The sequence below is a fragment of the Equus caballus genome, chromosome 1, assembly GCF_041296265.1.
Source record: "Equus caballus isolate H_3958 breed thoroughbred chromosome 1, TB-T2T, whole genome shotgun sequence".
Lineage (NCBI taxonomy): Eukaryota > Metazoa > Chordata > Mammalia > Perissodactyla > Equidae > Equus > Equus caballus.
In genome coordinates, this window is record NC_091684.1 from 81075031 (window position 1) to 81097661 (window position 22631).

Below are 22631 nucleotides of genomic sequence, written 5' to 3' on the forward strand. Positions count from 1 at the left end.
TGCTTAGGAAAAGTGACCTCTATGTTCAATATCCAACTCAGAGGAGGGAACAAAGGCTCCACCTTGCTTAACACATAGAATGAAAGGGTATTGAACATGTGAAAATGTTTTGGAAATCATAGAATATACAGAAATGTCAGGAATTATTTTTATTATTATCACTGTGCCTTCATATATGCATATAGGAACTCTGCCTTTGCTCTAAACTCACTGACTCTTAATTTAAGTATATGCAACCCCAAATTACATGGGCCTGCTTGACTTGATCTTAAGGTCCAGTCTTAACACTGTAGTAAATCAAAAGAAATGGAGTTTCAACTCTAAAAGCATTTCAGAGTAACATAAAATTTTAATTAAGTCTTTGGAGGGCTAGCATACAGGGACCATAACACGCAGCCAAGGGTCTCACAAAACCTTTAGGAACGATTCATTGCAGTTCCCGTCATTAAGGCCTTCTCCCTCACCCCCTTTCACAGGCCACAGGCCTCTTCTGGTGCCTCCTGAAAGCTATGGCCAGCCTCCCTTTCACAACCACTTCCCACCTCTTATAGCTCTCCTCTTGGTCCCATGGCTGAACCCACAAGCAATTCAGGATCCTGCTTCCACTCGTGCTCCCAAGGTGAGGTAGGGGGAAGCTTAGGAATACTTTAGGCCATATTTTTATCTTTGTGACATACTATAAAACCCATCCAGGATGGGTCTAAAGCATTCTTTGACTACATATTCTGTAGGTATTGAGCAGTGTGAGAAGCTGCACCTTCATAACAACTCACGAAGCATCCCCTGTGGGATCCACAGGGATGGGAATTTCAGCCTCATTTACTGATGAGGACACAAAGGTTCAGAGGGGTGATTTGACTTGCCCAAATCACAGAGCCTTAAAGAGCAGAGCCTGGTCTTAAACCCAGGTCTCTGGCTCCCATTTTAAGGGTATGTCCATTAACTTCCAGAAAGTGGGAGCTGAGTAGCAGAGTCGATCTTTGGGTCACGCACGGTACAGTGGGAGTCACAGCTTCACGGGGAATGAGTGTAATTTTGCTTTGCTGCACAAGCTTGTGGCACTTCTAGCAGTAACATTGGCTGAGGGATGAGTGGGGCTTGGTGGAGAGTGGGGGTAGGGAGCTGCCTTTGGGACTCAGACTGGGTGACCCTCATGTCACTTGTGCTACATGAGCCCACCCAGAGAAACACTGTGGTCTAGCCATCCTGGTGGGGCTGCACTAAGACTACTGGTTCCTCAGCAGCCAAAGCTGCTTTTCTTGATGGAATGCAAACCATTCCTTGACTGGGGCTCTGCCAAGCCTTGGCAGGATCAAATGTGACATTCAGTTCCAGATTAATTCAAATTGGAACAGTTTTGCTGAAGGTGTAGAGACCTGTGATTTATTTATTTATATATTTGGTTGGTTTTTTATTTATTATTTTCTGAAACCCCGAAATGACTTTAACAACATGGTTTTAGATTTCTGCATGTGAGATGCGTAAGTACATAGAAGCATTTTTGTAATAGATACTATTGTAATTATAATAACAATGGCACCTTATTATATTTCTTTAAGGTTTGCTTCCTTCTTTTAAGCTTCATCCTAGGAATTTGGGCTGGAATTTAGGGATTTCTAGAACTGCACAGTGTGAGAGGAATGGACGTGTCCTATCTGCTTTCTGAATCCTCTCTATGAAATTTCCACCAAGTGTCCTCTAGTTGGACTCCCCCAGCCATGGGGAACTTCCTACCTTACTGAACAGCCCATTTACCCTCTGACAGCCTGGTTGTCTATATCAAACTGAATCAATATTAATTTTTTAATTAATCAAAATTAAACAGATTAAATTATTAATTACTAAATTATTAAAGGTATGCGATTAGAACTTTTTAATGTAACCTTGTGGGGGGCTCAGGACTGGGTGGGCATTTTTCTGGGGCTTAAAAAGCAAATCCTTCTTGTTGAAAATGTAAACGTTGGAAAAATTGTCAAATTGTTATTATGCAGAGTATACAGATCAGAAACACATATTTCTGTGATGGTTGTTCATGATGCTCAGTGTCGTCACTTAGAGCCAAGCAGTGATCACACTATGCAGCAGGGGTTCTCAAAGTGTGGTCCCTGGAGCAGCACCATCAGCATCACAGGGAACTTGTTACAAAGGCCACCCCACCCTACTGAGTCAGAAGCTAGGGGGATGGGGCCCCACAAAGTGTTTGCACAAGTCCTCCGCAGGATTCCCATACATGCTAACTTTGAAGCCCACTGCTCTACAGAATATTGTCTTCCTGCTCTATGACTGTGTGATGGTGAATTTTTTATGTCAGCTTGGCCAGGCCATGGTGCCCAGTTGATTGGTCAAATACCAGTCTAGATGTTGGTATGAGGAATTTTTTAGATTTAAATCAGTAGACTTTGGGTAAAACAGATTACCCTTCATAACATGGGTGGACCTCATCCAATCAGATGAAAGGCTTAAGAGAAAAGACTGAGGTCCCCTGGGGAGGAAGGAATTCTGCCTCTAGACTGCTCTGGAACTCAAGACCGCAAAACCAACTCTATCAGAAGTTCCAGTTTGCCAGCCTGCCCTACAAATTTTGGACTTGCCAGCCCCCATAACTGCATGAACCAATTCCTTAAAATCTCTCTCTCTCTTTCCATATTTCCATCTTTTTATCTTTCTATCCATCCATCCATCCTATTGACTTTTTCTCTGGAGAACTCTGACTAATACAAACAGCATTAGAACCTAGTCTTGGCAATCCTTCTCACTAAGCCCAAACTCAGCTACACGATCTTTCTTAGCACAAGACTCTAGACAGCTACTTTCCTTAGGCAAGGGTTGGTACAGGCATGAAACTTAGCTATTCAGGACTTAAAATACTAACTAAGAGCTTAAAATTTTATAGGTATACCTGGTTTAGCAGAAACCATTTGATTTTAGGTCATCCTTTGAAAGCTTCTTTATTTAAAAAAAAATTCCAGCTTTCAGTGAGCAGTTTAAAACCCGATGGATCTCAGTTTGAATCCCCACTCTTACTTACCAAATGACCTCAGACAAGTCACTTAACACATGTGAGCCACATTTTCCTCATCAGTGAAACAAGGTTACTAAGATTTTTTCCTTTTATGGCTTTAATAAAGCTTCTAGGTAGCATATCCGAAGTGCTTATACTAGGCATTCAGTGAATGGTAGTTGTTATTTCAGCTTGTTGTTTCTAAAAGTGGGGTGTACTAGAAACATATTACTGTCAATTGGGAGTTCTAGGTAACCGTTCTCTGGTTAATCTTGGATTTATTGTGATGTAGCAGAGACAGCACTTTCAATTGTAATCAATACTATGATTATTTGGGCAACGCACTAGGCACTGAGTGGGAAGGGATAAATCTTATGAACATGGAAGACGCAATATCAGCCCTTAGCAGAATGAAATACCGAAGGGAGGAAGAAGAGAGTGAAGGATTCACCTACAGTTTATTGTAGAAAGAACCCAGGCAAGCCATAAGTTCTTGAAATTTCTATTAAAGCAAAACAGACTTTCAAAGGAGGACATAGAGTACACAGTCTCTTGGAGACATTATTGGTTGTACACAATTCTAGAGATATGTATGAACATCATCAAACGAAACAATTTTCTGTTTTCAACTGGGAGGAAGCCTGACTTATATAAATAAGCACAGATTGGTAAGTGAACTCAGCATAGCCCAAACGGGCCAAACCCTCTTGTTCCTGGAAATGCTCATATATATTATGTTTAATTTTATGTTAACAACTTCAAAAAAACAGATGCAGTGGATAGAATTTTAGAAAAATAAGGGTCAAAATTAGTTCATGAAGAAATTAGAAAACTTATATAAACCAATAATTATTAAGGCTAGGTATTCAGAGACTTCCTGTCTTCAAAGCCTTGAGTCCAGGTGAGTTATAGCTGAATTTTACAAAACTTTAAGGAATACTTAATTCCTGATTTTTATAAGTGATTCCATCAAATAGAAAAAGGGAAAGTTTTCTGGCTCATTTAACAAGTCTAATGTAATTTTTAATTCAAGATTCAAATAAGAACAATAAATGTAAAGAAAACAGTACTCTAACTTCACTTAATGTAGCAGGAAAAACCTAAATCTGAGCTAAGTGAATGAAACAATATGTTAAAAAATATATCATGATCAAGTAGAGTATAACCTACAAATGTGCCTCACCATTAGAAAAGTTATCACAAAGCCCTTTGGTAAAAAAATTTACCGTGTTAAAAGCCTAGCAAAGAAAAATTACATGACAATGTAAATTAATACAGAAAAGTATTTCATGGAGTTCAACAACTTTTATGATTTAAGAAAAAAATAGAAAACTAGGAACTGGAGCAATTTTCCTTAACTCGGCAAAAGTTATACTCAAAAATCCAATAGCAAACTTACTATTTAATGGAGAAACATTAGTCCCATATTCTTTTACATTAGCAACAAGATAAGGATGCACATGGGTACTGTTTGCTTGACATGGCATTTGGGGTTCTGGCCAATGCTGTAAGAAAAGGAAAAAGAGATGTAAGAGTTGAGTGGGAGAGAGATTCTAGCTGCTTTATTGACAGTTCAGTGAAGGGAAAGGTGGAAGGAAGGAGATCTCAGAAGAGACTAAATAATCCAGGTGAGAGGTAATGGTGGCCAGGGTGGTAGCAGTATAGGTGGTGAGAAGTGGTTGGATTCTGGGTAAATTCTGAAGTTAGAGTTGACAAATTTCCTAAAGGATTTGGAACTGGGGTGTGAGAAAAAAAGAGGAGTTAAGGGTAACCCAAAGGTTTTTCATTTTATTTTGTTTTGTTTGACCTGAGCAATGACAATTACTAAAATGGGGGAGAAAGCAGTAAGAACCGTTGGTGGGGAAGATCCAGAGTCAACTCTGAAAATGCGAAGTTTGAAATTTCTATTGGATATTCAACTGATAGAGAGGAGCCTAGGGTTCAAGGAGGAAGCCTGAGCTATAGAGATAAATTTGAGAGCTGCTGGTGTATAGATGGTATTCAAAGCTATGAAGTTAGGTGACATCACCAAGGGCGATGACTGAGAGACAGGAAGAGGTGAAAGGACTGAGCTTCAGGGCAGTGCAAGCTGAGAGGTGGGGGTAACGTTGGGGTAAGGAGAGAGAGTAGCCAGGAAAGTATGGAGAAAATCGCAGGAGTGTAGTGTCCCAAAAGTCAAGTGGAAAGTTCTTGTGAAAGAAACTGTGCATTGATTGTTTACTGATAATCTGAACAAGTGACACAAGTGAGTGAATAATGATGATCACAAATTACTTAGTTGCTGTTCCAAGATTCATTTCCTCCCTCCCTCCCTCTCTTGCTTTTCTTCCTTACCTATGTATTTTAACAGCTTTATTGAGGTATAAATGATGTAAAATAAATTGCACGTATTTAAAGTGTACAATTGATAAGTTCTGACATATGCATACACCTATAAAATCACCACCACAGTCAAGAAAGTCAACATCTCCATCACTCCAAAAATTTCCTTCTGCCCTTTTGTAATCCTCCCCTCCTGCCCCTCCTCGTTCCCTCCCTCAACATGTGCAATACTTATGACACAGGATCTACTTTCCATCAGCGTAAATTATTTCTAGGATTTTATGTGAATAGAATCTTAAACATTCTTACAAAGACTTTTTCATCTGGCTGCTTTCACTCAGCATAATTTGAGTTTTGTCTATGTTGTTGCTTGCATCAACAGTTTATTACTTTTTACTGCTGAGTAATACTCCATTGAATGGATGTATAACAGTTAGCTTATCCATTCATCTGTTGATGAACATTTGGGTTGTTTCCAGTTTTTGACAATTAGAAATAGAGCTGCTAGGAGCATTTATACACAAGTCTTTGTACAAACATGTGCTTTCATTTCTTTTGGTAAATACCTACATATGGAATGGCTGGATCACATAATAGCCATATGTTTAACTTTTCAAGAAACTGCCAAACTATTTCCAATGTGATTGTATCATTTTACATTTGTGCTAGCAGTGAATGAGGGTTCCAGTTCTTGCACACGGCCTCTGACATTTGGAAAGATCAGGTTTTTCCATTTTAGCAGTTCCAATGAGTGTGTAGTGGTGTCTCATTATGGTTTTAATTTGCATTTCCATAATGACATCTTTTTATGTGCTTATTTATCACCGATATCTTTTTGGTGATGTGTCTTACACATCTTTTGCCCGTTTTTTAAATTGGCTTCTTTGCTTTCTCATTATTGAGTTTTGACAATTCCTCATATATTCTGGATACAAGCCCTTATTGGATATATAATTTGAAAGTATTTTTTCCCATTCCGTGGCTTGTGTTTTCATTCTTATCATACTATTTTTTGAGGGACAGAAGCTTTACTTTTGATGAAGTCTAATTTATCATTTTGTTCTTTTGGTAAATCATGCTTTTGTTGTCATACCTAAGAAATTTTTGCCTAAGCCAAAGATCACACATAATTTCTTCTATGTTTTCTTTTAAAAGTTTCATAGTTTGATTTCGAGTTAATTTTGGTAGATGATGTAAAGTACGGTTTGGAACTCATTTTTATCCATATGGATATCAAATTGTTTCAGCATCATTTGTGGACAGCCTATTCTTCTGACATTGAATTGTCTTTGCACATTTGTCAGGTCTTAGGTGTTCTTATGTGTGGGTCTATTTTTGGACTCTCCATTCTTTCTATTAAGCTGTTTGTATATTTTTGCCCCAATACCATATTATTTTGATTACTGTAGTTTTATAATAATTCTTGAAATCGGATAGTGTTAGTCATCTTTGTTCTTGAGAATCAGTGTCTCAATTTCAACAAAATAAATCCAGCTTTTTGGGTTTCCAATGGGATTTGGATTACAGAGTTTATAGATCAGTTTGTAAAAAATTGACATCTTGGTGGTATTACATCTTCTGTTCCATGGATGCAATGTATCTCTCTATTTTTTGAGGTTTTCTTAAATTTTCCTCAGCAATATTTTTTGGTTTTTAGTATATAGACCTTGAACATATACTGTCAGATTTATCCCTAAGTATTTTATATTTTTGATGGTATTGTAAATGTTATTGTGTTTAAATTTCTGTTGTTCATTGATAGTATATATATGAAACACAATTGATTTTTGTATGTTGATTCTCCAACCTGAAACCTTTGCTAAACTCATTTATTAATTCTGGTATCTTTTTTGTAGAGTCCATTGGATTTTCAACATGGTGTGCTATCTCGGAGTAAAGATAAACATGTCACCTGGCAATCTTAATGCCTTTTATTTCTTTCTCTTGTCTTGTTGTGTTTGCTAGAACCTACAGAAAAATGTTGAATAGAAGTTCAAAGAATGGACATCCATGTCTTGATCTTGATCTGAGGGTGAAAACATTAATCTTTCCCCATTAATTGTAATGTGAACAGTAGGTTTTTTGTAGAAGTACTCTATCAGTTTGAAGAGGTTCCTTGTATTTCTGGTTTTCTGAGAGTTATTATGATGGATGGATGTTGGATTTTTAAAAATGTTTTTACTGTCTATTGAGATACTTATATGGTTTTCCTTTTTTTAATTTACAAATATGGCGAATTACATTGATTGATTTTCAAGTCATAAACCAACCTTGCATTCCTGGGATATGCCTCACTTGGTAGTGATGTATTATCTTTTGATTTTGTTGGATTTGATTTGCTAGATTTTCTTTGACTTTTTCTTTTTGCATCTGTGTTTGTAGGGATATTGGTCTGTACTTTTCTTAGTTTGTAATGTCTTTGTCTGGTTTTGGTATCAGGGTAATACTGGCTTCTTAGAGTGGGTTGAGAAGTATTTCTCTTTTTTACAGTTTTCTGAAAGAGTTTATGTAGACTTGGTATTAGTTCTTCCTTAATTGTCAGATAATGAAGCCATCTAGACCCGGAATTTTCTTGTGGGAAGATTTTAAAGTAAAAATCCAATTAAAAAAATAGACACAGGTTCTTTCAGATTATGTTTACTCTTAACTGAGCATTGATAATGTTTTTCAAGGAATTTGTCCAATTTATCTAACTTGTTGAATATATTGGCCTCAAGTTTTTCATAATTTTCTCTTATTTTATTTTTTAACATCTGTAGAGTCTATAATAATATCATTATCCCATTCCTGATATTAGTAATTCAAATCTTCTCCCTTTTTTTGTGATCAATATGACCTAGAGGTTTATCAATTTCATTGATCATCTAAAAAGAACACCTCCAGCTTTTAATTTCATTGATGTTTCTCTCACATTTTTAAAATTTTGTATCCCATTGATTTATTCTTTGATTATTTCCTTTTTTTCCTCTTTACTTTGGGCTTAATTTGCTTTTCTTTTCTAGTTTTTTTAAGGTGGAAGCTGAGATCATAGATTTGATAGTTTTCTTCTTTTCTAACCTAGTTTAGCACTATAAATTTCCCTCCAAGTAAAGTTTTATCCACAACCCACGTATGCTGATATGTCACATTTTGGCACTCAATCCATTGATTGAGTTTTCTCCTCATTATGGGTCATTTTCCCTGCCTCTTTGCATGTGTGGTCAGTTTTCATCAGATACCAGACATTTTACTTTTTTTTTTGCTGTGTGCTGAATAGTTTTGTTCTTCTGTATATATTTTTGGGCATTGCTCTGGGACATAGTGAAGTTACTTAGAAACAGTTCAATTCTTTTAGATCATGTCTTAAAACTTTCTTAAGGGGAATTATTCCTCACTCCTGTAGCAAGCCACTACCTAATGCCTCAGGGTCTGTGAGGTTTTCAGTCTGGTTGGTGGAAGAGACACTATTCTGGTCCTGTGTGGATGCCAGATATTCTTGCCTCCTATCCCTTCAGGTGGCTCTTTTTCAGGCTCTGCTAACTTCCTCGCACACCCTAGAGATGAACAGCGCCCTGCTGCACGCTTAAAGGTCCCTGTGCGGTTCTCTGGAGCTGTCTCTCTCTGCTGCTCTCTTCCTCCAGGTGCTCTCTGCCTGCCTTGGTTTCTCTTAACTCTCCGTTTTATCTCCTTAACTCATGGAGTCTGCGCATGGTGCCAGGGTCCTCTCTCTGTGCTGTGGCCAGAAACTCTGAGCAGGGAGGCGGGAAATCACAGGGATCACTGTCCTTCGTGTCTTATGTGCTGTGTCTTGAAAACTGTTATTTCAGATATTTTGTCAGATTTTTCTCTCTGGTTCTTTCAGGTGGGAGGATAAATCTGGCCCCTGTTACTTCTTCTTGGCCATTTAAACCTCATACCATGCTTACAGGTAAGGACAACTATATCCCCACCTTACAAATGAGAAAACTTCTGCACAATTGTTTTAAATAACCTCCCAAGGTCCCCCACTAGAGAGTGGCAGCAGTGGACCCAGCCTCAGAGGAACCCCTGGTCTCTGGGCTCCCACAGCAGAGGAGGAGTTGCGGGCAGGGGCTTCTAGGGGGCGCCAGAGGTCCAGTGTTTGGATAAACCGGGTTGCTTTTTTTCCTTGTGGCTTCTTCCAGTTGGTTCTCGTTGTTGGTTCTTAGCCTGTCACCGCTTTAGTGTCCACTTCTGGCAATTTCTTAGCTTTAAGCTTATTGCCTCACAGCTTTGTTTCTTGGATGGTGGACTGAGCTGAAGCCCCAGAGACACTCCCTGAGGACAACAGCTTACAGAACCCCCAGGGAGGGAGCTGAGAGGCCGCGGTACTGGGCCAAGCACAGACTGACACACGTGGGAAAGCTGGATTTCTTTCACTCTCCAGCGTAACTTATACAAAATTGTATCGCATTTAAAAATATGTTTACAGACTTTGACAAGCTAAAACCTGGTTCCAGATTCCATTGGGCTTGGCAGTCTAGCAATTCTGGGCTCCCTCGACACTGCATCAGTTTACTCTGCTTATTTAAAAAATTTTCTTTTTGCTTTCCTAGACCTTGAGGAAATACATAAAAAAGGTTAAATGCCATAAATTTATTCTTTAAGTAGGCGGTTCAGGGAACTGATTTCAATTGATTACTCTTGTTGAAAGTTCTTGGACTAAAACAGGCCGTCTGCTCAGTGCAGAGGCAGCCTTTCCGACAGACATCTGGGCGTGGTCTCCTTCCTGGCACTGCCTTTCCTCCAGGCTCAAATACAGACCTCCGAGGGACAAAGGGAGGCAGAAGTCACCAGAAACCTTAACGGAATGCAGCTGCATGGAGACCGCTCCCATACATGTGTGTTCACATCTCCTGTGTCTGGGCTCCTGGCCGGCTTACCTTTGTACTCATGGAGCCCACCCAGCTCAGAGTCAGTGCCAATATTCATTTTTTTTTTAAAAGATTTTACTTTTTCCTTTTTCTCCCCAAAGCCCCCCGGTACATAGTTGCGTATACTTCATTGTGGGTCCTTCCAGTTGTGGCATGTGGGACGCCGCCTCAGCGTGGCTTGATGAGCAGCGCCTGTCTGCGCCCAGGACTTGAACCAACAAAACACTGGGCCGCCTGCAGCAGAGCACGCAAACTTAACCACTCGGCCAAGGGGCCAGCACCCTAATATTCATTCTTAATCAAACAATGGATTCCAGCTGCATATATTATATTCTCTTTCCTTATACCCATGGCATCATGATCTCAAAGACTTGTCAACGTTTTTTTCATTTATTTATTCACTAGTTAAAAATATGTTCATAGATCCTGTGAGGGTTTTGGTGTGCAAAACAGACATAATCACTTGTTCGTAGAGCTTGACATCAAGCAGGAGGATCGATGCAGAGGGTGCAGGCGACATGAAGCCAGGAGACCTAACTGGGTCCTGGGGTCGAGGAAGACTTCATGGAGAAGCGAGCTTTAAGGTGGGAAGGGTAGGACCAGCCGGGCAGCAGGGAGGAGCTGGGGAGGGCGTGGACGGCCTTGGAGCCAGCAGTGCCTGGGACACTGTGGCTGTAGCTGCGGGGCTTTGCTCAGGGTTTGGAGGGAAGCGGAGCTGCCCTGGGTATTTTGAATAGAGAGAGATTTCATATGGGGAACTGGGGCTTTTTCAACTGTGGAGAGACTGGGGGAGTGGCAGTCAGGAAGCCTCTCTCAGGACTTCCAGGACAGAAATTGAAGGGAAGTCTTCACTAGTGACCTTGGGGCCTGCTGTCCCAAAGCTGGTGTTGTCAGGAAGGCACCTGGAGACCCGAGAGCCACCTGTCTGCCGTGTCACCTCCCTGCAGCACCCAGAGGGGGATTCTCAGGAGAAGCCCTGGAGGCCAGAGAGAGCATGGCTGATGACCACAGCTGCGGGACAGAGAAACGCGCAATTTCTCCACTTCCTGCTCCAGATCCAGCACCTGTGCTCACGGACTGAGTGTAAGCTCGACCCAGAGGTGACAGTGATTTTGTGGCTCCAGGTGTATCCTTGAGAAGCAGAGGACAGTGTAGCAAGGACAAAGAGACACTGACGACAACAGACAGTCCAGAAAAAGCAGTTTTGGAGAAAGAACTGGGTTCGTGTCCTGACTCTATCACTTCCTGGCTACGTGCCTATCTCCGGTCCTCAGTTTCCTCCTCTGTAAAGTGGGATGACAATACTATCTATCATAGGATCTATCATAAAACATTTGACCCATCGTAAAACACTAGACAAGGTAACATAGGGAAAGTTCTTAGCACAGTACCTGGCGTGGAGGTTTCAATGATTTCTGTTTATTATGATTGTTAGTAATGTTTTTGTTATTATATATTGAAAATAAAGGTGTAAGCCATTAAAGGATTTTAAAACAGAAGAGAAATATGCTCATCTTTTTAAAACATAAACACAGTGGATACCTTCTGACAAAACTGATTCTTTCTGTTTATTCATTTGTTCTTTATCGTTTTAATGGAGGCGACATTGGTCCCAAGGGAAGAAGTTTAGAAATCGAGCCTCTGTGTTTTACTAGCATTTGGTAACCTAGCAACCACTGTTCCCATCTCCATCCCCAGACACACACACTCTGTTCAGACAACAACAGACAAACGGAGTCTCAGGATCTCAAACTTGCAAAGGCCCTGTACAACCTATCTTTCTGAGGAGCTCAAATGTCTCTTCCTGAATCGTCCACTTATTAATCCTGGCTCCGGGCTCCAAGACTTTGTTTCCTCATCTGAAAACCTGCTTCTTCTCAGGGCGTTCTGGGGGGTAAGTGAAGGAGCACATGGAGAACATTAGTTGGACTCGACATGCCCTTGGCAGCCCTCAGATGTTGACTCACTTTACGCTCTTCAGTTTTCATCCCGGGGCCCGACAGCATGCGTGCTACTCTCCCTGGGCCCTGTAAGAGGTCCGACAAAAGGTGAATGATCTAGCAATGTGGGGTGTTGCTCTTCTTAGGGAGGTGACATGCTCCCCGAGGCTTCAGAAGAGGGCCTTGGCGTGATCACCAGGCTCTTCCTCTTCTTCACCATCCCTGCCCTGGGCTGCCTACTCAGAAGTGGGATGGTGGAAGCCCAGCCATCAGGAGAAGGATCTGTCCCCTCCCTTCTTTCCTCTCTATCCCAGACTCCACCCCTTGTCAGTGGTCCTGACATGGCAGGGGCCCCACAGAAGGGGAAGGAAGGGCAGGTTGGGACGACCTGTGTCCAATCATGCAGGGGCTGCCAGGGCAAGGTGGGGGAGGGCTTGTCATCCTGTCAGTCCCTCAGCACCTCCTTCCCTGGACTCCCAAATTCCAGTAAGCTTTCCATGCTTCCTTTTCCAAGGATAACCCACTCCCATGTTTGTACAGGCACCTGGATGTTTTTCCCCCAGTTCAGAGTGGTTCACGCCTTCTCCTCTCTCTTATCAACAGGGATCTTGTTCTGAGGAAAGATCTATTTGGCCTGAATTTATACCTTATTCCAGAATGTTTCCAAGGGCTTCTGAGCAGATGGTGAACCAGGGGAATGCAGGGCAGCCCGTCACCTTCTCTCCATCCCAGCCACTGGGAAGGAACAGCACAGAGAGAGGTTTGAAGGCCTTGCCACTGTGGTTGCCTAAAGTCCAGCCAATACCTGGACTGGGACTTGAATTCCTGTCATATGAACAAGGCTCCTGACCCAAGAAGGGCTATGGACAGGAAAGTTCTCTTTGGGGTGTCCATGCGGCAGGTACTGGACAGCTCAAGCTGAACATGGCATAGCCAGATCACTGAGTTTAATTTTCCAGCTGAACAAACTGGGACCCAACCACTGCGACTTCCACTCTGCTTTGGAGTTGATAAAATGTTGCTGCAAAGTAACAGAGAAGAAGGTCATTGCTGTCCAGTCCCACCAAGTTCCGGGGCTGGGCCCTTTCCATTGTAGCTGCCCTCTGGGTGTCAGGGGTGGCAGCCTCTGTCTCAGGGGACTTGTGAGAGTTGGAAGAGATGATCCATGGATGGACCAGTCTGGATGGGGAGCTGTGAAGCCTCAGCTTTGGAGGGAATCACTTCTGCGTGCAGCATGTGGACAGCTGCGGCGGGATGACCCCAGTCCACAGCAGTGGAAGGAACCGCTCACTTGGCTCTCAACACGGGCCCCTCAGAAGGTGACCATCCAGTCAGTGGCCCTCTGGTGCTGGATGGAAGGCTCTTTCAATGCTGACCCTTCTTTATTTATGGTCCCCCAGGCCCCAGCCTCCCACCTTCCCTCAGTCCAGGTGCCAGTACTCATCCTTTCTCCCAGGCCCAGGCCTAGCTCTTTTCTCTCCCTAATCTGTTGTTGTGGGTAGAAAGTTATTCCTGCTCTCCAGGAAGTCTTCCCTTTAGAGTCCCAAATTGTCTTAACACAACTTGCCTATTGCAAATCAAAAGTTTTGGCTTTTCTCACTATTGTCTCCTATGTGAGCTTTAAGACCTAGCCGAGGAGTTCAAAAAACTGAATATTGAATATTTTCTTCCCTTGTGTTCCTGCTACATCAGTCCTGATTCTCCTTCCAGCAAGACAGACTGGAGGAAGGGTGGTATACGGGAAATGGTGGGGAGTAAATGCACAAAAGTAGCATTTCTATCATCACCTTACTCCTCCTTCTAGACAGAAGATGCCTGTGTTCATTCGGTGGGCTGGCCCTCACCTTGAAGTCGTGGGTTTGCAGCCATCTCCTGGCAGACAATGGAGGCCCAGGGACCGCATTCAGAAGTCCAGACACCCTGTCTTTCAGCTCTCAGTCTCCTGCCCTTTGGCCTTCAGTGTGAGCTCAGAGCAATTACCACCACCTCAAGACTCATGTGTCTCTCCCGTTTGTTTCCAGGGATGTTTATAAAACAACTTAGACTAATGATAGTTTTTTAAAAACCTCATGAAGAATTCCCCAAATCTTCCCATGACCTCTACTGCAGAGTTAATAATGTCCCCAGAAGGCAGTGCGGTGTAGTGGGGACAGCACCTGCCTGGGGAGCTGCAGACCTCCTCAGCTACCCGTCCCTCCCTCCACCCCACTCCACAGCCATGCAAACTGCATGCCCTCTTTGAGCCTCCATGATATGCAATGCAATGTAGCACAATCTTGCCCTGCTGGATTCACGGGATTGTTTTAAGAATCCAACCATTGTAGATGGGAAGGTCTTTGTAAACCAAACAATGCTGGACCCCTTGTGCTTTTATTCACCATCTCCTGGTCACAGCTGAAAGACTGGGAGCCCTCCCTTCCTTATCCTCAGCACTTGTCTCACACAGGTCACTCTCCTGACCACAGGGGGCAGTCCTGCCTCCGTCCTGGGGGTGCCCTGGCTGGAGGTCTGCTCTGGACTGAGGCTGAGTTCAGAGTGCAGTCTAACTAGCTGAACAATTCACAGTGTTGCTCAGCAAAGAAACCCTTAGGGGAGCGCGTGGAGCGTGAGTCACATTCCAACTTCCTGATGAAGGAGAGTGCTTTGAAAGTCATTCTAGCGCTGCAGCCTGGGGTCACACGATCCATACACTTGGCTTCTCTTCCTTCCCCAGCATTCCTAAGACCTTTCTTTTTATCCCTCCCCCCACCCCCCACACCATGCACCAATGGGCTTAGTCAGAGCAAGGGATCAAGAGTCCGCTGGAATAAAGACTCTCTGTGTCCATGCTGCCCAACATTGGGCTCCTTTTCCACACCAGGTCCTGGCCAGACCCAAGGTCTTTTTTACAGACGTGTGAACACAGAATCAAAGGGCCTGGACAGAGCATGCAGTCTAATGGAATCGGTAAAGTGTAAACTGTACCTGACAAAGGAAGGAGGTGGAAGGAGGTTGGACATTCCTTGATGACCTACTGTGTGCAAGCCCTGTGTGGAGCTCACTTCATCTCCACAGCAGTCCTACGTAGAGCCTTGGGAACTTGATTGTCTGATGGGAAAGCAGGGAACTGAAGAAGGTACAAGAAGCCAGAGAGGCAGTGCTGGACCATGCAAGGCCTTCTGGGCCATGGGAAAGATTTGGGTCTTTTGCTCAAAAGCAACTGGAAGTTTTTGAAGGGATTTAGAGGGTGAGTAATACAATCAGGTTTGCTTTTTTTTTTTTTTTTTTTTTTTTAAAGTGAATCAATTGCAGAGAGTCAGTACTGCAGTCCAGGAGGAGAATATTGCAGTGGTCCAGGTAGGCAGGGAGGATGGCAGCAGGGATTAAGGTGGTGAGGGTGGAGATGAAAAGAGTGGATAGATGATAGCTCAGAGCCAATCTTTAAAAAAAAAAGAGTGGACAGATTTGAGGGATGTTTAGTAGCTAAAGACACAAACCTGCTCCTGCCAGAGCAACTGTTCAACCAATTGCTAGCAATCAACTCAAAGAAGTGAATCCCGGTCCTAGGAGATAGATCCGTAGGTCCAAGGGCAGGGGGACTTGCATGAGGCACACAGCAAATTGGATGCAGAGCCTGATGCAAATTCATGGGAACCACAATGGGGCCTCACAACATCGCCCATCTGTGGACCAGGCACCTCCTCAGGGGCTGCTGGACTTGTTTCAGGGAAAGGAGATGAGAGGAACCTGGTCCCCAGCCTCCAGGGGCATTGAAAACCTGGTGTTCTAATTATAAGGGGACCTGGGGAGGCGAGAAAGACTAGAGGAGGGGAACAGGGCACTGGGGTCTCCGTTTAGTCCCTCTCCCAGTTTCACTGTACCTACAACACATGTTTCAGCCAAGGACTCGAAAGGCAGCAGAGTAGAGAATCCTAGAACAACTGGGCATTTGATGCCTCTGGGGGCAGGGCAGATAATGAGATGCAGGCATGAGCCCAGGGGGGCTGTTTGCAGTCTGACTGTCCCCCTTCCTGGCACTGAGGGCAAACTTAAAGGTCAAGAGGCCCCTTCCCCTAGTGCAGTTCCTTCCTTCCAGCTCCTCGGACGTGGGATCCTCTCATGGGGGGCTGTCCTGGCGGCCCCCTTCCTCTGTGCTAGTCTTCCTTGCCCCTGCATGCTTCTGCCCTCATCAGCTTCAATGCCTCCATTGTGGCAGCAGCTGCAGCACTGTGGGCTCTGGCTCACTCTCTCTCTCTCTTCTCCCTTCCTGCAACCCCCGGGAGAAGCTCGGTCCTATGGGTGGAAAGCGGAGCAGCTTTGTTGTGTTCTGTACCCCCAGGACCCTATTGCATGGTTTCTGGTTCCCCTTCTCCAGTCTGGGCAGGTGGCTGCCAGTGGCCCTGTTCCTTCTCCTGAGTTTTCTGGGAGGATGCTGTGAGCGAGGCAGGAAAGCTATTCCTCTCGCAGGTGGACTTGGGGCGACCAGGATCCACCTTCTCCACCTCCACAGAAGCATCTTACTGGTGCAGATCTTGGCTTTTTTGCAGGATCTGCATTGGAAGGAAGATGACAGACCCTGAAGAAAAGGGCCGTGCTTTTGGTTATAACTTTTGGAATCAAAGCTAGAGACAGAGAGAGAGGAGGAGAAAAGCATTTTTAAGATACCACCTTTATTCTTTTATTCTGTAGGTGCACTACACCAATCCTGGTAAAATAGAACTTTGGAGTCACCTGGTTTGAGTGGATAAGCCGTTCACTTTGATATGGAACTTAAACAAGTCTCCTCTCTTTTCTGGCTTTGGTTTCCTTATCTGCTATCAGGGTCTCAGAGCTCTAACACCTCTGTGGGTTGTGCGATTCCAGGAGATCAGGGAGCAAATGCCTGAATGAATGACAAGGGCCACACAGGAAATATTCGGTACAGGTTGCTCCATCCTGCAACCCCTGCCTTTCATTAGAGTGCCATTAAGTGCAAGCGCATGTGATAAGCGACAAAGCAGGATTTTTTTTAAAAAGGTGAAGATTTCATGAAGAACTGGGCATTTGAGCTGGATGGGGGAGGTTGTCTCAAGTCCTGGCAGCCCCATAAGCCCAACCAGCTGGCCTCCCAGACAGGCTCCGTGTGCCGGAGAGAGGGTTTGCTCTTTGCTCCCTGCTCCAAGCTGCCAGCAAACTCCTGCAGGCAGTGGGCATGTAGGGGAGGGTTGGGGGCCTCACTGGGCAGTCTGGAGCCCCAGGCCACGGCACACAACTGAGCAAGGCTGGGATCCCCCAAGGCTCCTGTTGGGCATGCGAACAAGCTCTTGCAGAGGCCTAGAGAGGGAGCCCATGTTGGCCAAGTCTGGCTCTTGGATGCCCCACCGTGAGGCCACCTCTTAGCAGTTGGTGACTGTGCACTTCTTCGTAGGGAGACAGCTGCCTGGGAAGGCACCACCTTGACTTAATTGTTACCCAGAGGCATTAAGGCTGCTAGCCTCCTGGAGAAGCAGGCGGCACCCTCGCTCCCTGTGGTCGGGGTAGCCTCTGCTCCCTGTGATGAGAGACTGTTGCTTAGAGACCACACTGACCCACAGTGTCCCTGGTCTCAGAGTCCTACTGGAGCCACGGGGAGCCAGTGAGCCTGTCTAGCTCTATGAACAAAAACCTCTCGTGAGGAAGGGACTAGGGAAGCATGACACCGCCTCGTCCCAGTCCATCCACCAACAGGAGTCATTGGGAGCCCTTTGTGCTGCGGAAGAGAAATCTACCAGCAGGCCCTCCTGCCTGCTCTGTCCTCACTCTCTATGAGTTCCAGCGACAAGTTTAGCATGACTGAGGCCCATGTGCCTGGCATTCACCGGTGATGAGCAGTCAGTGAGGAGCTGTTCATGGCTGGGGTCCCGGCCCCAATTTAGCCCCTGGCTCTGGGGTAAGTGCTGACACAGGGTACAGGGTTGGGGTAACGAGGTGAATGCGTGCTTGATAACTGTGTGTGGACACGTAGAAGCAGGGTGGTCTCATTGTGAACCAGGTACTCCCTGGTTTTGGCAGCTGCTGGGCAAATTGGGCAGATTGCTTCCTCTCTCACAGGCTGTCCCTGCACTGGAGGCCCTCTGTGAGGCTGGGGTTGAAGGTAGAAGCAGAGATGACCTGCTAGCCCAGGCAGAATTGGCCTGGAAAGGAAGCAGCGGCCAAACATGTGGTGCTGTCTCAGGATCTCTGGGAAGGCTTGGGTCCATAAACATCCCCCCAGGTTCACAGATACCTTTAATTTCATGTTGTAGTTGCTTTCCTTCTGCTTAAGGTGCCACCTCTTAAAGCAGATTCTACCAAAGGCTGTCCCCTCCTTTCGCTTTTGTTAATTGAGCTATAATTTTTTTTTTAAGCACAGGGAACTCAGCTCCCAACGTTCTGGGGGCATGGTAGGCCCCTCCAAGGCTCCAGGGCTGACTCTAGAAAAATAATCATGGTAATTCCATTTTTATGGCCAGTGATTTGTTTACTAATGGGCAGAAATATAACCCTGGTCATTGAGGTGTGAGGAGAGGTTTAGTTGAGGTGCTCTCAAAAGGGTGAGAATTCCCATTTCTGACTTTGCTGAATCTTGTCAAGTGTGCATGTGATGCCTGGGACAATGGCAGCTGTTTTGTGATCATGAGGCAACAAGTTTAAGGACTAAGTCAACAGGCTGGAAATGTCAGAGTGGAAAGATGGAAAGAACCTGAATGGTCCATGACATCTTTGAGTCAACCATGCAGCCACCATACCTCAGAATTCTTTTTGTGTAGAATAATAAGTGCCTGTGTTTTTGAAGCCACTGTGGTTGGGTTTTCTGTTTCATGCTGTGAAAGCACTCATACAGATATAGCCTCTCTTCAGGTATGTAGCAGACAGTCTTGGTGCTTGGCCTGGATCCCCTCAGATCTCTTATTCCCGTTTCTTTCCACCCACCACCCACCTCCACTCTCACCCTAGTGTAATCTCAGCATCCAGGGCCTGGGGATCTTCCTTGGAGGACTCTGAGGCAATTGGACCTGCTTTAACACTGGAGAGCAGAAAGTGCCTGGGAGACTCTGTGTCCTGGTCTCTGCCCAGCTCCCTGCCAATCCCTCATCTCCCTGGGGCACATCCTTGGTAATTCACATGTGTGGATCCTCATCTTGGGGTCTGCTTCCAGGAACCCAACTAAGACAAGGTGTAGCTTCTCCTGGGCAGCTGGCTGGCCATCACAGTGCAGGTGGGAGGCAGGGCCAGTCCCAGGACAACGCCCTCCCAGAACTTCCCACACCATTGCAGTCCCTGCCCATGATTCCTGGTGCTCAAAGGTGCCCTTCTGAGGGACACCCCACTGACCTTCTCACCCCTGTTTGGCATGTGTACCAGGCTGGGCCCAGCTGCATTCTCCATGCTCTGGATCGCTCCTTCTCCAGGCCCCTGTGATCCTCCCAGCCGGCTGTGGGGGGCATCATGGCAGCATAAACCCTCTCTTCCCGCCCACTAAGGAAGCCTGGTCTTCCCTGACTTAGTTTTGGTGTCTCTTATTGCTGAGCCTTTCTTAGAACTGTTCTCTTGGCCTCGATTTCCACCCTTCTATCTCCTCTCATATATTGACTCTTAGATCTTATAGATCCTTCAGGGAACTTGTCACATGCTTCTTCCTGCAGGAAGTCTTCCAGGAACCTCCTAAGAACTGACCTCTCCTTTTGTTGGGCTCACACAGCATGTGCATGTGGCCTTCGTTTGTGGCCTGATTACGCTGAGCCTTGCATTGCTGTGGACTGTGGGTGTGGCTTACTTCATCAGACCACGAGCTCCCTGTGGGTCTCTGAGCCTTTCAGTCACCCAGGGTTTACAGAGAACTTACCATGTGCCGGGCCTGAACAAGCACTGCAGCTGCCAAAGGGACAGGAGGAAGTCCCACACAGAGCGGGAGAGACAGACCCAGAATTCCACCAATAAGCAAGGGCGATGGAGAGGGGCACCCAGTGGGTGGGAGCCAGGGCAGGGTGGTGGGGTGGACAGAGCGTGGGCTGGAAAGCTGGCTGGGTCTGATCAGGAAGTCTTTTCAGGTGAAGAGCGTTGCATTTGTGGGAGAGTAGTGGTCTAGCCCAGGGCTACCTGAAGCAGAGGATGCTTTATAACTTGTGGCTGAGTTCCTGAGGCCCCGCCTTTGGGCCTTCACCCCTCATCACCCACAGGCCCTGCCTCTCCTCTCCACCTCTGCAAAGCTCAGGCCGCCCTGCGAGCTCTGCCCGCTTCCCCTGCCCTGTGTGTGCAGCACCCGCTCAGCATTCACCACCCTGCATGAGCCGTCAGCTGTCCTGCGGGGCATCCTGCAGGGGCCGGGTTGCAGCTCTTCAAGGACAGGGCTGTCCAACCTTCTTGTACTCTAGGGTGCCCGGGGGTGTCCTGGGCTCACAGGAGTTATCCAGCTTATTGTTGCTGACTGATTGGCTGATGCCAGGTCTGCCAGCCAACACGGTGCAAACTAAAGTACATGCATGAAAAAATGAGAGCTGTCACCTGGTCTGAGGGCCTTTCTCCTGGCTCTTAGTGGTCCCACCCCTTTGCTGTGAGATGCTCCTGCCCCGTCCCTCCAGCCCATGAGTTCCATCTGCATTCGCCAAGAAGCACAGCACTTTTATCCTCCGATGACAGGTCAGACCCTGTAAGATGCCTTGTTCTTTCTTTGTGGGGAACTGGATGCTACTTTCACGCCTGGGCAGAGAGCATGTGGATGATGCTGCACTGCTGTTTCTCCACTGTGAACTCATGACTCCGGGCTCTAACAAAGAGCCCCTGCCCTTGGCTCCCCCCACCTCAGATGAGGCTCTCGGGTGTCCGGGGAGCCACTCCAGGGCTGGGACAGCTTCACCCTCCCCACTTCTGTGTGGGGGTTGCCTCCTGGTGTGCAGTAACCTGGTAAAAGTCAAAACTTTTGTCTCCCCAGCCCATGTTGGGTGTCCAGGGCCCTTTATACAAATAGGACCAGGTGGCATGAGAGGAGGTCCCATTCCTGGGAGCCTGGGTGGTGGGACCCTGATCCCGAGCAGCAGCGCCATCCTATCTTAGGGCAGCCTTCACCAAGCATTGCCCACTGGGGCAGTTTCCATACACAAACCTGAGAAGTTTGAGAGAGGAGCTTTCTGGTCTAGTTATCTATTGATGTATAATAAAGAACTCCTAAATTTAGCAGCTTAAACCAACAACATTTAATTTGCTCAGGAATCTGCAATTTGGGCCACTTAGCACCATCTGGGGCAACTCGACAGCCTGGACATGCAATTGTCAGAGGCCTCAAACACTCACACCCACATGGATTTCCATGTGGCTGCCTGGCTTCCTAACAAGATGGTGACTGGGTGCCAAGTGCCAGCTTCCTGAGAGAGAGGGAGAAAGGGAAAGGGAGATTAGAGATGGAGAGAGAGGGAGAAGGAGAGAGGGAGAGAGAGAGAGTCAGGTAGAAGCTGCATCATCCCCTTTTATGATCTAGCTTTGCAAGTTACTTCTGGTACATTCTATTGGTTAGGAGTAAGTCACTAAGACTGGCCCATATTCAAGGGGAGGGAGAATAGACTCCACTATTTGATAGGAGGAGTGTCAAAGAACTTGTGGGTTTGTGGACATGCTTCAGTACCACCACACTTTTCAGGCCCCTTCCACTTCTAAAGAGGCTGTGGGTGCGACATGGTGAGTGACAGCAGTGTGAGGGCCAGGCTTTCTCCTATTGCCCCACTCTGCCAGTGCTGCTTCCTAAATCTCACTCCTCTACCCAACGGAATCTACACGCTCCCAGGGACAGGACATCACAGCCGTCCAGAGGCGGCAGCATAGCCAGCATCTCTTTTTGGGCAACTTTAGCAAGAAAGTAGCTCAGTGCATAAAGAGGTAAGTTGGGGAGTATCTGAAAAGCGCATTTCTGGAAATCTCCAATCTGAAGAAAGAAACCTTCTTACTTTTCTTTGAAGACTCCCCAGAGTGGTTCTAGCCCAGATGCAAGGTGCCTCACCCAGTTGTCCTCCAGCTGGCTCCTCTAGCTCAGCTGGCGGTCACCCTGAGCTGAGAGCACTTGCCCAGCCTGGGATCAGGGGCTGGACACCTCCATGTTGTTCACGTGTCTTTCTTCTCCTTTGTATCGGCTTCTCTGTCAAGAAGGCTTTCATTATTTCCAATGGTCTGAGCCCCTCAAGTTCCCCTTCCTTAGGAGAAGTGCATTTCTAAAGATGGGTTTTCAGTCAAGCACTGTATAATTGTGATGGATGCTACCTGGGGAGGGGGTCTGGGGTCCAGGTGTTGGTGGTCACCAGCCATGCTCAGAAGGGAGTCAGTTAAAGGGGCCTCACTCAGCCCATGCTGCTTTGATGACAGAAGCTTCATTTTCTGTCCTCGGCTTATATCCTGGGAAGTCTCCATCCTGTGCGTTTCCCATCCCATGGCCTCTAGGTGGCAGCAGCAGAGAACTGGAGGGCAGAGAAGTGGGAGTGGGAGGTGGTTGGTAGAGCAGGAAGGGAAACAGCAGTCATCTCTGATCCCTCTCCC

At 45.9% G+C, this 22631-nt stretch overlaps 1 long non-coding RNA gene across 1 annotated transcript in view; it reads left to right on the top strand.

Annotated features, from left to right (window-relative positions):
* LOC138923686 (uncharacterized) overlaps positions 1-10137 on the top strand; it is a 33210-nt gene extending 23073 nt beyond the window's left edge. Inside the window, exons 2-3 of the long non-coding RNA XR_011437671.1 lie at positions 9165-9230; positions 10005-10137. This is a non-coding gene — a long non-coding RNA (uncharacterized lncRNA). The remainder of the gene's footprint in view (positions 1-9164; positions 9231-10004) is intronic.
* Positions 10138-22631: the final 12494 nt, after the last annotated feature.